Here is a 14444-nt window from a genome sequence, read left to right on the forward strand (position 1 = left end):
TTTGCTGTTGCCGGGCAACGTTGTTGACCAATGACTAGTTAGTGGAAAGGTACTGCTGTGAGGCGGAAGTTATAGAAAGGGAGCCTTTCCTGAATAAGGGACAGAATGAAGTTGTGCCCTCACTCTGAGAGATGAAGTTATGACTTCAGTAAGAGAGAGTTCAAGTTATGCCATCAATAAAGAGGTAGCAGTTACAGATCCTGAAAGAACCCCGTTGTCCGTGCGGTCTTTACGCCACAAATCGCCCCCCAAAAGGGACATGAAAACGAACAGGGACAAGAAGAAAACAAACAGGGACATGAAGAACAGGAACAGGGACAGGCTAACAGCACAGGGACAAAAACAAAAAAGGAATGAATAGGGACAGGCTAACAGAACAGGGACGAACAAAAAGAGCTTATGGGAGGGTCACGCTGGCTTACGCAGGACCCACAAAGAAGGACTCCAGGAGTTGGAGGGGCAGCCAGAGCCCCCCGGCTGGGCAGCACTCAGTGCCTGCCACTCCCAGGGATGGGGTTGCAAAGTTTGTTAAAGATGGAATTAGTATGCCTGGCAGCTTTTCTCTGTGTTTTAGTTTGTGTTGATCCTGCCTTCTTAATTTGTGTTAATCGAGCTCTTTTATGTTAATAAAGAAGGGGGAGATGTGGGAGCATGGCCATGGGGGTCGGCAAGTCCCATGGTTGGTGATAACATCCAACTCTTAAAGATGAGGCCATCAGGAAAGTAAAGAGTTGAGAGGGAACAAAGAAGGGTGATTCAGGAGACACCTTAAACAGGGACATGAAGAACAAGAACAGGGATAGTCTAACAGAACAGGGAGGAAAACAAAAAAGGAATTAATAGGGACAGGCTATCAGAACAGGGACAAACAAAAAACAGCGTATGGGAGGGTCTCGCTGGCATAGGCAGGACCCCCAAACAAGGACTCCAGGAGTTGGAGGGGCAGCCAGAGCCCCCCAGCTGGGCAGCACTCAGTGCCTGCCTCTCCCAGGGATGGGGTTACAAAGTTTGTAAAAGATGGAATTAGTATGCCTGGCAGTTTTTCTCTGTGTTTTAGTTTGTGTTAATAGTGCTTTCTTAATTTGTGTTACTCTTGCTTTCTTAATTTCTGTTAATCGCGCCTTCTTAATTTGTGTTAAACCTGCTTTCTTAATTTGTGTTAATCGCGCTTTCTTAAGTTAATAAAGAAGGGGGAGATGTGGGAGTGTGGCCATGGGGGTCGACAAGCCCCATGGTTGGTGATAACATCAGACTCTTAAGGATGAGACCATCAGGAAAGGAAAGCCTTGAGAGGGAACAAAGAAGGGTGATTCAGGAGACACCTTAAACAGGGACATGAAGAACAGGAACAGGGATAGTCTAACAGAACAGGGACAAAAACAAAAAAGTAATGAATAGGGAAAGGCTATCAGAACAGGGACAAACAAAAAACAGCGTATGGGAGGGTCTCGCTGGCATAGGCAGGATCCCCAAAAAAGGACTCCAGGAGTTGGAGGGGCAGCCAGAGCCCCCCAGCTGGGCAGCACTCAGTGCCTGCCTCTCCCAGGGACGGGGTTACAAAGTTTGTTAAAGATGGAATTAGTATGCCTGGCAGTTTCTCTCTGTGTTTTAGTTTGTGTTGATCCTGCCTTCTTAATTTGTGTTAATCGCGCTTTCTTATGTTAATAAAGAAGGGGAAGATGTGGGAGTGTGGCCATGGGGGTCGACAAGTCCCATGGTTGGTGGTAACATCAGACTCTTAATGATGAGACCATCAGGAAAGTAAAGAGTTGAGAGAGAACAAAGAAGGGTGATTCAGGAGACACCTTAAAAAGGGACATGAAGAACAGGAACAGGGACAGGCTAACAGAGCAGGGAGAAACACAAAACAGCATATGGGAGGGTCCCACTGGCATATGCTGGACCCAAAAACAAGGACTCCAGGAGTTGGAGGGGCAGCCATAGCCCCCCGGCTGGGCAGCACTCAGTGCCTGCCTCTCCCAGGGATGGGGTTACAAAGTTTGTTAAAGATGGAATTAGTATGCCTGGCAGTTTTTCTCTGTATTTTAGTTTGTGTTAATAGTGCTTTCTTAATTTGTGTTACTCTTGCTTTCTTAATTTCTGTTAATCGCGCCTTCATAATTTGTGTTAAACCTGCTTTCTTAATTTGTGTTAATCGAGCTCTTTTATGTTAATAAAGAAGGGGGAGTTGTGGGAGCATTGCCATGGGGGTCGACAAGTCCCATGGTTGGTGATAACATCCGACTCTTAAAGATGAGGCCATCAGGAAAGTAAAGAGTTGAGAGGGAACAAAGAAGGGTGATTCAGGAGACACCTTAAACAGGGACATGAAGAACAGGAACAGGGACAGGCTAACAGAGCAGGGAGAAACAAAAAAGAGCATATGGGAGGGTCCCACTGGCATATGCTGGACCCACAAAGAAGGACTCCAGGAGTTGGAGGGGCAGCCAGAGCCCCCCGGCTGGGCAGCACTCAGTGCCTGCCTCTCCCAGGGACGGTTTTACAAAGATTGTTAAAGATAGACTTAGTATGCCTGGCAGTTTTTCTCTGTGTTTTAGTTTGTGTTGATCCTGCCTTCTTAATTTGTGTTAATTGCGCTTTCTTATGTTAATAAAGAAGGGGAAGATGTGGGAGTGTGGCCATGGGGGTAGACAAGCCCCATGGTTGGTGATAACATCGGACTCTTAAGGATGAGACCATCAGGAATTTAAAGAGTTGAGAGGGAACAAAGAAGGGTGATTCAGGTGACACCTTCTTGTCTGGGGTGGCTAGTTCTCCAGCCATTAATGCATGGAAGTGGCTGGGTGTTTGCTGTTGCCGGGCAAAGTTGTTGACCAATGACTAGTTAGTGGAAAGGTACTGCTGTGAGGCGGAAGTTATAGGAAGGGAGCCTTTCCTGAATAAGGGATAGAATGAAGTTGTGCCCTCACTCTGAGAGATGAAGTTATGCCCTCAGTAAGAGAGAGTTCAAGTTATGTCATCAATAAAGAGGTAGCAGTTACAGATCCTGAAAGAACCCCGTTGTCCGTGCGGTCTTTACGCCACAAATCGCCCCCCAACAGGGACAAGAAAACGAACAGGGACGAGAAGAAAACAAACAGGGACATGAAGAACAGGAACAGGGACAGGCTAACAGAACAGGGACAAAAACAAAAAAGGAATGAATAGGGACAGGCAAACGGAACAGGAAAAAGAAAAAAAAAGGAATGAATAGGTACAGGCTAACAGAACAGGGACGAACAAAAAGAGCTTATGGGAGGGTCACGCTGGCTTACGCAGGACCCACAAACAAGGACTCCAGGAGTTGGAGGGGCAGCCAGAGCCCCCCGGCTGGGCAGCACTCAGTGCCTGCCTCTCCCAGGGATGGGGTTGCAAAGTTTGTTAAAGATAGTCTTAGTATGCCTGGCAGTTTTTCTCTGTGTTTTAGTTTGTGTTGATCCTGCCTTCTTAATTTGTGTTAATTGTGCTTTCTTATGTTAATAAAGAAGGAGGACATGTGGGAGTGTGGCCATGGGGGTCGACAAGCCCCATGGTTGGTGATCACATCCGACTCTTAAAGATGAGGCCATGAGGAAAGTAAAGCCTTGAGAGGGAACAAAGAAGGGTGATTCAGGAGACACCTTAAATAGGGACATGAAGAACAGGAACAGGGATAGTCTAACAGAACAGGGACAAAACCAAAAAAGGAATGAATAGGGACAGGCTATCAGAACAGGGACAAACAAAAAACAGCGTATGGGAGGGTCTCGCTGGCATAGGCAGGACCCACAAAAAAGGACTCCAGGAGTTGGAGGGGCAGCCAGAGCCCCCCGGCTGGGAAGCACTCAGTGCCTGCCTCTCCCAGGGATGGGGTTACAAAGTTTGTAAAAGATGGAATTAGTATGCCTGGCAGTTTTTCTCTGTGTTTTAGTTTGTGTTGATCCTGCCTTCTTAATTTGTGTTAATCGTGCTTTCTTAATTTCTGTTAATCGCGCCTTCATAATTTGTGTTAAACCTGCTTTCTTAATTTGTGTTAATCGAGCTCTTTTATGTTAATAAAGAAGGGGGAGTTGTGGGAGCATGGCCATGGGGGTCGACAAGTCCCATGGTTGGTGATAACATCTGACTCTTAAAGATGAGGGCATCAGGAAAGTAAAGCCTTGAGAGGGAACAAAGAAGGGTGATTCAGTAGACACCTTAAACAGGGACATGAAGAACAGGAACAGGGACAGGCTAACAGAGCAGGGAGAAACAAAAAACAGCATATGGGAGGGTCCCACTGGCGTATGCTGGACCCACAAACAAGGACTCCAGGAGTTGGAGGGGCAGCCAGAGCCCCCCGGCTGGGCAGCACTCAGTGCCTGCCTCTCCCAGGGATGGTTTTACAAAGATTGTTAAAGATAGACTTAGTATGCCTGGCAGTTTTTCTCTGTGTTTTAGTTTGTGTTGATCCTGCCTTCTTAATTTGTGTTAATCGCGCTTTCTTATGTTAATAAAGAAGGGGAAGATGTGGGAGTGTGGCCATGGGGGTCGACAAGCCCCATGGTTGGTGATAACATCCGACTATTAAAGTAGAGACCATCAGGAAAGTAAAGAGTTGAGAGGGAACAAAGAAGGGTGATTCAGGAGACACCATAAACAGGGACATGAAGAACAGGAACAGGGATAGTCTAACAGAACAGGGAGGAAAACAAAAAAGGAATGAATAGGGACAGGCTATCAGAACAGGGACAAACAAAAAAAAGCGTATGGGAGGGTCTCGCTGGCATAGGCAGGACCCACAAACAAGGACTCCAGGAGTTGGAGGGGCAGCCAGAGCTCCCCGGCTGGGCAGCACTCAGTGCCTGCCTCTCCCAGGGATGGGGTTACAAAGTTTGTTAAAGATGGAATTAGTATGCCTGGCAGTTTTTCTCTGTATTTTAGTTTGTGTTAATAGTGCTATCTTAATTTGTGTTACTCTTGCTTTCTTAATTTCTGTTAATCGCGCCTTCATAATTTGTGTTAAACATGCTTTCTTAATTTGTGTTAATCGAGCTCTTTTATGTTAATAAAGAAGGGGGAGTTGTAGGAGTGTGGCCATGGGGGTCGACAAGTCCCATGGTTGGTGATAACATCGGACTCTTAAAGTAGAGACCATCAGGAAAGTAAAGCCTTGCGAGGGAACAAAGAAGGGTGATTCAGGAGACACCTTAAGCAGGGACATGAAGAACAGGAACAGGGACAGCCTAACAGAACAGGGACAAAACAAAAAAAGGAATGAATAGGGACAGGCTATCAGAACAGCGACAAACAAAAAATAGCGTATGGGAGGGTCTCGCTGACATAGGCAGGACCCACAAACAAGGACTCCAGGAGTTGGAGGGGCAGCCAGAGCCCCCCGGCTGGGCAGCACTCAGTGCCTGCCTCTCCCAGGGACAGTTTTACAAAGATTGTTAAAGATAGACTTAGTATGCCTGGCAGTTTTTCTCTGTTTTTTAGTTTGTGTTGATCCTGCCTTCTTAATTTGTGTTAATCGCGCTTTCTTATGTTAATAAAAAAGGAGGAGATGTGGGAGTGTGGCCATGGGGGTCGTCAAGCCCCATGGTTGGTAATAACATAGGACTCTTAAGGATGAGACCATCAGGAATTTAAAGAGCTGGGAGGGAACAAAGAAGGGTGATTCAGGTGACACCTTGTTGTCTGGGGTGGCTTGTTCTCCAGCCATTAAAGCATGGAAGTTGCTGGGTGTTTGGTGTTGTCGGGCAAAGTTGCTGACCAATGACTAGTTAGTGGAAAGTTACTGCTGTGAGGCGGAAGTTATAGGAAGGGAGCCTTTCCTGAATAAGGGATAGAATGAAGTTGTGCCCTCACTCTGAGAGATGAAGTTATGCCTTCAGTAAGAGAGAGTTCAAGATATGTCATCAATAAAGAGGTAGCAGTTACAGATCCTGAAAGAACCCCGTTGTCTGTGCAGTCTTTACGCCACAAATCGCCCCCCAACAGGGACATGAAAACGAACAGGGACGAGAAGAAAACAAACAGGGGAATGAAGAACAGGAACAGAGACAGGCAAACAGAACAAGTACAAAAACAAAAAAGGAATGAATAGGGACAGGCAAACGGAACAGGGACAAAAACAGAAAAGGAATGAATAGGTACAGGCTAACAGAACAGGGACGAACAAAAAGAGGGTAAGGGAGGGTCACGCTGGCTTACGCAGGACCACCAAACAAGGACTCCAGGAGTTGGAGGGGCAGCCAGAGCCCCCCAGCTGGGCAGCACTCAGTGCCTGCCTCTCCCAGGGATGGGGTTACAAAGTTTGTAAAAGATGGAATTAGTATGCCTGGCAGTTTTTCTCTGTGTTTTAGTTTGTGTTGATCCTGCCTTCTTAATATGTGTTAATCGCGCTTTCTTAAGTTAATAAAGAAGGGGGAGATGTAGGAGTGTGGCCATGGGGGTCGACAAGCCCCATGGTTGGTGATAACATCAGACTCTTAATGATGAGACCATCAGGAAAGTAAAGCCTTGAGAGGGAACAAAGAAGGGTGATTCAGGAGACACCTTAAACAGGGACATGAAGAACAGGAACAGGGATACTCTAACAGAACAGGGAGAAAAACAAAAAAGGAATGAATAGGGACAGGCTATCAGAACAGGGACAAACAAAAAATAGCCTACGGGAGGGTCTCGCTGGCATAGGCAGGACCCCCAAACAAGGACTCCAGGAGTTGGAGGGGCAGCCAGAGCCCCCCGGCTGGGCAGCACTCAATGCCTGCCTCTCCCACGGTTGGTTTTACAAAGATTGTTAAAGATAGACTTAGTATGCCTGGCAGTTTTTCTCTGTGTTTTAGTTTGTGTTGATCCTGCCTTCTTAATTTGTGTTAATCGCACTTTCTTATGTTAATAAAGAAGGGGAAGATTTGGGAGTCTGGCCATGGGGGTCGACAAGCCCCATGGTTGTTGGTAACATCAGACTCTTAATGATGAGACCATCAGGAAAGTAAAGAGTTGAGAGAGAACAAAGAAGGGTGATTCTGTAGACACCTTAAAAAGGGACATGAAGAACAGGAACAGGGACAGGCTAACAGAGCAGGGAGAAACACAAAACAGCATATGGCAGGGTCCCACTGGCATAGGCAGGACCCACAAAGAAGGACTCCAGGAGTTGGAGGGGCAGCCAGAGCCCCCCGGCTGGGCAGCACTCAGTGCCTGCCTCTCCCAGGGATGGTTTTACAAAGATTGTTAAAGATAGACTTAGTATGCCTGGCAGTTTTTCTCTGTGTTTTAGTTTGTGTTGATCCTGCCTTCTAAATTTGTGTTAATCGCGCTTTCTTATGTTAATAAAGAAGGGGAAGATGTGGGAGTGTGGCAATGGGGGTCAACAAGCCCCATGGTTGGTGATAACATCCGACTCTTAAGGATGAGACCATCAGGAATTTAAAGAGTTGAGAGGGAACAAAGAAGGGTGATTCAGGTGACACCTTCTTGTCTGGGGTGGCTAGTTCTCCAGCCATTAAAGCATGGAAGTTGCTGGGTGTTTGCTGTTGCCGGGCAAAGTTGTTGACCAATGACTAGTTAGTGGAAAGGTACTGCTGTGAGGCGGAAATTATAGGAAGGGAGCCTTTCCTGAATAAGGGATAGAATGAAGTTGTGCCCTCACTCTGAGAGATGAACTTATGCCCTCAGTAAGAGAGAGTTCAAGTTATGTCATCAATAAAGAGGTAGCAGTTACAGATCCTGAAAGAACCCCGTTGTCCGTGCGGTCTTTACGCCACAAATCGCCCCCCAACAGGGACATGAAAACGAACAGGGACGAGAAAAAAACAAACAGGGACATGAAGAACAGGAACAGGGACAGGCTAACAGCACAGGGACAAAAACAAAAAAGGAATGAATAGGGACAGGCAAACAGAACAGGGACGAACAAAAAGAGCTTATGGGAGGGTCACGCTGGCTTACGCAGGACCCACAAAGAAGGACTCCAGGAGTTGGAGGGGCAGCCAGAGCCCCCCGGCTGGGCAGCACTCAGTGCCTGCCACTCCCAGGGATGGGGTTGCAAAGTTTGTTAAAGATGGAATTAGTATGCCTGGCAGCTTTTCTCTGTGTTTTAGTTTGTGTTGATCCTGCCTTCTTAATACCTGTTAATCGAGCTCTTTTATGTTAATAAAGAAGGGGGAGATGTGGGAGCATGGCCATGGGGGTCGGCAAGTCCCATGGTTGGTGATAACATCCGACTCTTAATGATGAGACCATCAGGAAAGTAAAGCCTTGAGAGGGAACAAAGAAGGGTGATTCAGGAGACACCTTAAACAGGGACATGAAGAACAGGAACAGGGATAGTCTAACAGAACAGGGACAAAAACAAAAAAGGAATGAATAGGGACAGGCTATCAGAACAGGGACAAGCAAAAAACAGCGTATGGGAGGGTCTCGCTGGCATAGGCAGGATCCACAAACAAGGACTCCAGGAGTTGGAGGGGCAGCCAGAGCCCCCCGGCTGGGCAGCACTCAGTGCCTGCCTCTCCCAGGGATGGGGTTACAAAGTTTGTTAAAGATGGAATTAGTATGCCTGGCAGTTTTTCTCTGTATTTTAGTTTGTGTTAATAGTGCTTTCTTAATTTGTGTTACTCCTCCTTTCTTAATTTCTGTTAATCGCGCCTTCTTAATTTGTGTTAAACCTGCTTTCTTAATTTGTGTTAATCAATCTCTTTTATGTTAATAAAGAAGGGGGAGATGTGGGAGCATGACCATGGGGGTGGACAAGTCCCATGGTTGGTGATAACATCCGACTATTAAAGTAGAGACATTCAGGAAAGTAAAGAGTTGAAAGGGAACAAAGAAGGGTGATTCAGGAGACACCTTAAGCAGGGACATGAAGAACAGGAACAGGGATAGTCTAACAGAACAGGGACGAAAACAAAAAAAGGAATGAATAGGGACAGGCTATCAGAACAGGGACAAACAAAAAACAGCGTATGGGAGGGTCTCGCTGGCATAGGCAGGACCCCCAAACAAGGACTCCAGGAGTTGGAGGGGCAGCCAGAGCCCCCCGGCTGGGCAGCACTCAGTGCCTGCCTCTCCCAGGGATGGTTTTACAAAGATTGTTAAAGATAGACTTAGTATGCCTGGCAGTTTTTCTCTGTGTTTTAGTTTGTGTTATCCTGCCTTCTTAATATGTGTTAATCGCGCTTTCTTATGTTAATAAAGAAGGGGGAGATGTGGGAGTGTGGCAATGGGGGTCCACAAGCCCCATGGTTGGTGATAACATCCGACTCTTAAGGATGAGACCATCAGGAATTTAAAGAGTTGAGAGGGAACAAAGAAGGGTGATTCAGGTGACACCTTCTTGTCTGGGGTGGCTAGTTCTCCAGCCATTAAAGCATGGAAGTTGCTGGGTGTTTGCTGTTGCCGGGCAAAGTTGTTGACCAATGACTAGTTAGTGGAAAGGTACTGCTGTGAGGCGGAAATTATAGGAAGGGAGCCTTTCCTGAATAAGGGATAGAATGAAGTTGTGCCCTCACTCTGAGAGATGAACTTATGCCCTCAGTAAGAGAGAGTTCAAGTTATGTCATCAATAAAGAGGTAGCAGTTACAGATCCTGAAAGAACCCCGTTGTCCGTGCGGTCTTTACGCCACAAATCGCCCCCCAACAGGGACATGAAAACGAACAGGGATGAGAAAAAAACAAACAGGGACATGAAGAACAGGAACAGGGACAGGCTAACAGCACAGGGACAAAAACAAAAAAGGAATGAATAGGGACAGGCAAACAGAACAGGGACGAACAAAAAGAGCTTATGGGAGGGTCACGCTGGCTTACGCAGGACCCACAAAGAAGGACTCCAGGAGTTGGAGGGGCAGCCAGAGCCCCCCGGCTGGGCAGCACTCAGTGCCTGCCACTCCCAGGGATGGGGTTGCAAAGTTTGTTAAAGATGGAATTAGTATGCCTGGCAGCTTTTCTCTGTGTTTTAGTTTGTGTTGATCCTGCCTTCTTAATACCTGTTAATCGAGCTCTTTTATGTTAATAAAGAAGGGGGAGATGTGGGAGCATGGCCATGGGGGTCGGCAAGTCCCATGGTTGGTGATAACATCCGACTCTTAATGATGAGACCATCAGGAAAGTAAAGCCTTGAGAGGGAACAAAGAAGGGTGATTCAGGAGACACCTTAAACAGGGACATGAAGAACAGGAACAGGGATAGTCTAACAGAACAGGGACAAAAACAAAAAAGGAATGAATAGGGACAGGCTATCAGAACAGGGACAAACAAAAAACAGCGTATGGGAGGGTCTCGCTGGCATAGGCAGGATCCACAAACAAGGACTCCAGGAGTTGGAGGGGCAGCCAGAGCCCCCCGGCTGGGCAGCACTCAGTGCCTGCCTCTCCCAGGGATGGGGTTACAAAGTTTGTTAAAGATGGAATTAGTATGCCTGGCAGTTTTTCTCTGTATTTTAGTTTGTGTTAATAGTGCTTTCTTAATTTGTGTTACTCCTCCTTTCTTAATTTCTGTTAATCGCGCCTTCTTAATTTGTGTTAAACCTGCTTTCTTAATTTGTGTTAATCAATCTCTTTTATGTTAATAAAGAAGGGGGAGATGTGGGAGCATGACCATGGGGGTGGACAAGTCCCATGGTTGGTGATAACATCCGACTATTAAAGTAGAGACATTCAGGAAAGTAAAGAGTTGAAAGGGAACAAAGAAGGGTGATTCAGGAGACACCTTAAGCAGGGACATGAAGAACAGGAACAGGGATAGTCTAACAGAACAGGGACGAAAACAAAAAAAGGAATGAATAGGGACAGGCTATCAGAACAGGGACAAACAAAAAACAGCGTATGGGAGGGTCTCGCTGGCATAGGCAGGACCCCCAAACAAGGACTCCAGGAGTTGGAGGGGCAGCCAGAGCCCCCCGGCTGGGCAGCACTCAGTGCCTGCCTCTCCCAGGGATGGTTTTACAAAGATTGTTAAAGATAGACTTAGTATGCCTGGCAGTTTTTCTCTGTGTTTTAGTTTGTGTTGATCCTGCCTTCTTAATATGTGTTAATCGCGCTTTCTTATGTTAATAAAGAAGGGGGAGATGTGGGAGTGTGGCAATGGGGGTCCACAAGCCCCATGGTTGGTGATAACATCCGACTCTTAAGGATGAGACCATCAGGAATTTAAAGAGTTGAGAGGGAACAAAGAAGGGTGATTCAGGTGACACCTTCTTGTCTGGGGTGGCTTGTTCTCCAGCCATTAAAGCATGGAAGTTGCTGGGTGTTTGCTGTTGCCGGGCAACGTTGTTGACCAATGACTAGTTAGTGGAAAGGTACTGCTGTGAGGCGGAAGTTATAGAAAGGGAGCCTTTCCTGAATAAGGGACAGAATGAAGTTGTGCCCTCACTCTGACAGATGAAGTTATGACTTCAGTAAGAGAGAGTTCAAGTTATGCCATCAATAAAGAGGTAGCAGTTACAGATCCTGAAAGAACCCCGTTGTCCGTGCGGTCTTTACGCCACAAATCGCCCCCCAAAAGGGACATGAAAACGAACAGGGACAAGAAGAAAACAAACAGGGACATGAAGAACAGGAACAGGGACAGGCTAACAGCACAGGGACAAAAACAAAAAAGGAATGAATAGGGACAGGCTAACAGAACAGGGACGAACAAAAAGAGCTTATGGGAGGGTCACGCTGGCTTACGCAGGACCCACAAACAAGGACTCCAGGAGTTGGAGGGGCAGCCAGAGCCCCCCAGCTGGGCAGCACTCAGTGCCTGCCACTCCCAGGGATGGGGTTGCAAAGTTTGTTAAAGATGGAATTAGTATGCCTGGCAGCTTTTCTCTGTGTTTTAGTTTGTGTTGATCCTGCCTTCTTAATTTGTGTTAATCGAGCTCTTTTATGTTAATAAAGAAGGGGGAGATGTGGGAGCATGGCCATGGGGGTCGGCAAGTCCCATGGTTGGTGATAACATCCAACTCTTAAAGATGAGGCCATCAGGAAAGTAAAGAGTTGAGAGGGAACAAAGAAGGGTGATTCAGGAGACACCTTAAACAGGGACATGAAGAACAAGAACAGGGATAGTCTAACAGAACAGGGAGGAAAACAAAAAAGGAATTAATAGGGACAGGCTATCAGAACAGGGACAAACAAAAAACAGCGTATGGGAGGGTCTCGCTGGCATAGGCAGGACCCCCAAACAAGGACTCCAGGAGTTGGAGGGGCAGCCAGAGCCCCCCAGCTGGGCAGCACTCAGTGCCTGCCTCTCCCAGGGATGGGGTTACAAAGTTTGTAAAAGATGGAATTAGTATGCCTGGCAGTTTTTCTCTGTGTTTTAGTTTGTGTTAATAGTGCTTTCTTAATTTGTGTTACTCTTGCTTTCTTAATTTCTGTTAATCGCGCCTTCTTAATTTGTGTTAAACCTGCTTTCTTAATTTGTGTTAATCGCGCTTTCTTAAGTTAATAAAGAAGGGGGAGATGTGGGAGTGTGGCCATGGGGGTCGACAAGCCCCATGGTTGGTGATAACATCAGACTCTTAAGGATGAGACCATCAGGAAAGGAAAGAGTTGAGAGGGAACAAAGAAGGGTGATTCAGGAGACACCTTAAACAGGGACATGAAGAACAGGAACAGGGATAGTCTAACAGAACAGGGAGGAAAACAAAAAAGGAATTAATAGGGACAGGCTATCAGAACAGGGACAAACAAAAAACAGCGTATGGGAGGGTCTCGCTGGCATAGGCAGGACCCCCAAACAAGGACTCCAGGAGTTGGAGGGGCAGCCAGAGCCCCCCAGCTGGGCAGCACTCAGTGCCTGCCTCTCCCAGGGATGGGGTTACAAAGTTTGTTAAAGATGGAATTAGTATGCCTGGCAGTTTCTCTCTGTGTTTTAGTTTGTGTTGATCCTGCCTTCTTAATTTGTGTTAATTGTGCTTTCTTATGTTAATAAAGAAGGGGAAGATGTGGGAGTGTGGCCATGGGGGTCGACAAGTCCCATGGTTGGTGGTAACATCAGACTCTTAATGATGAGACCATCAGGAAAGTAAAGAGTTGAGAGAGAACAAAGAAGGGTGATTCAGGAGACACCTTAAACAGGGACATGAAGAACAGGAACAGGGACAGGCTAACAGAGCAGGGAGAAACAAAAAAGAGCATATGGGAGGGTCCCACTGGCATATGCTGGACCCACAAAGAAGGACTCCAGGAGTTGGAGGGGCAGCCAGAGCCCCCCGGCTGGGCAGCACTCAGTGCCTGCCTCTCCCAGGGATGGTTTTACAAAGATTGTTAAAGATAGACTTAGTATGCCTGGCAGTTTTTCTCTGTGTTTTAGTTTGTGTTGATCCTGCCTTCTTAATACGTGTTAATCGCGCTTTCTTAAGTTAATGAAGAAGGGGAAGATGTGGGAGTGTGGCCATGGGGGTCGACAAGCCCCATGGTTGGTAATAATATCCGACTCTTAAGGATGAGACCATCAGGAATTTAAAGAGTTGAGAGGGAACAAAGAAGGGTGATTCAGGAGACACCTTAAACAGGGACATGAAGAACAGGAACAGGGACAGGCTAACAGAGCAGGGAGAAACAAAAAACAGCATATGGGAGGGTCCCACTGGCATATGCTGGACCCAAAAACAAGGACTCCAGGAGTTGGAGGGGCAGCCAGAGCCCCCCGGCTGGGCAGCACTCAGTGCCTGCCTCTCCCAGGGATGGTTTTACAAAGATTGTTAAAGATAGACTTAGTATGCCTGGCAGTTTTTCTCTGTGTTTTAGTTTGTTTTGATCCTGCCTTCTTAATTTGTGTTAATTGCGCTTTCTTAAGTTAATAAAGAAGGGGAAGATGTGGGAGTGTGGCCATGGGGGTAGACAAGCCCCATGGTTGGTGATAACATCGGACTCTTAAGGATGAGACCATCAGGAATTTAAAGAGTTGAGAGGGAACAAAGAAGGGTGATTCAGGTGACACCTTCTTGTCTGGGGTGGCTAGTTCTCCAGCCATTAATGCATGGAAGTGGCTGGGTGTTTGCTGTTGCCGGGCAAAGTTGTTGACCAATGACTAGTTAGTGGAAAGGTACTGCTGTGAGGCGGAAGTTATAGGAAGGGAGCCTTTCCTGAATAAGGGATAGAATGAAGTTGTGCCCTCACTCTGAGAGATAAAGTTATGCCCTCAGTAAGAGAGAGTTCAAGTTATGTCATCAATAAAGAGGTAGCAGTTACAGATCCTGAAAGAACCCCGTTGTCCGTGCGGTCTTTACGCCACAAATCGCCCCCCAACAGGGACAAGAAAACGAACAGGGACGAGAAGAAAACAAACAGGGACATGAAGAACAGGAACAGGGACAGGCTAACAGAACAGGGACAAAAACAAAAAAGGAATGAATAGGGACAGGCAAACGGAACAGGAAAAAGAAAAAAAAAGGAATGAATAGGTACAGGCTAACAGAACAGGGACGAACAAAAAGAGCTTATGGGAGGGTCACGCTGGCTTACGCAGGACCCACAAACAAGGACTC

This window comes from Anser brachyrhynchus (genome assembly GCF_964034855.1).
Source record: "Anser brachyrhynchus genome assembly, chromosome: W".
In the NCBI taxonomy this organism is placed as follows: domain Eukaryota; kingdom Metazoa; phylum Chordata; class Aves; order Anseriformes; family Anatidae; genus Anser; species Anser brachyrhynchus.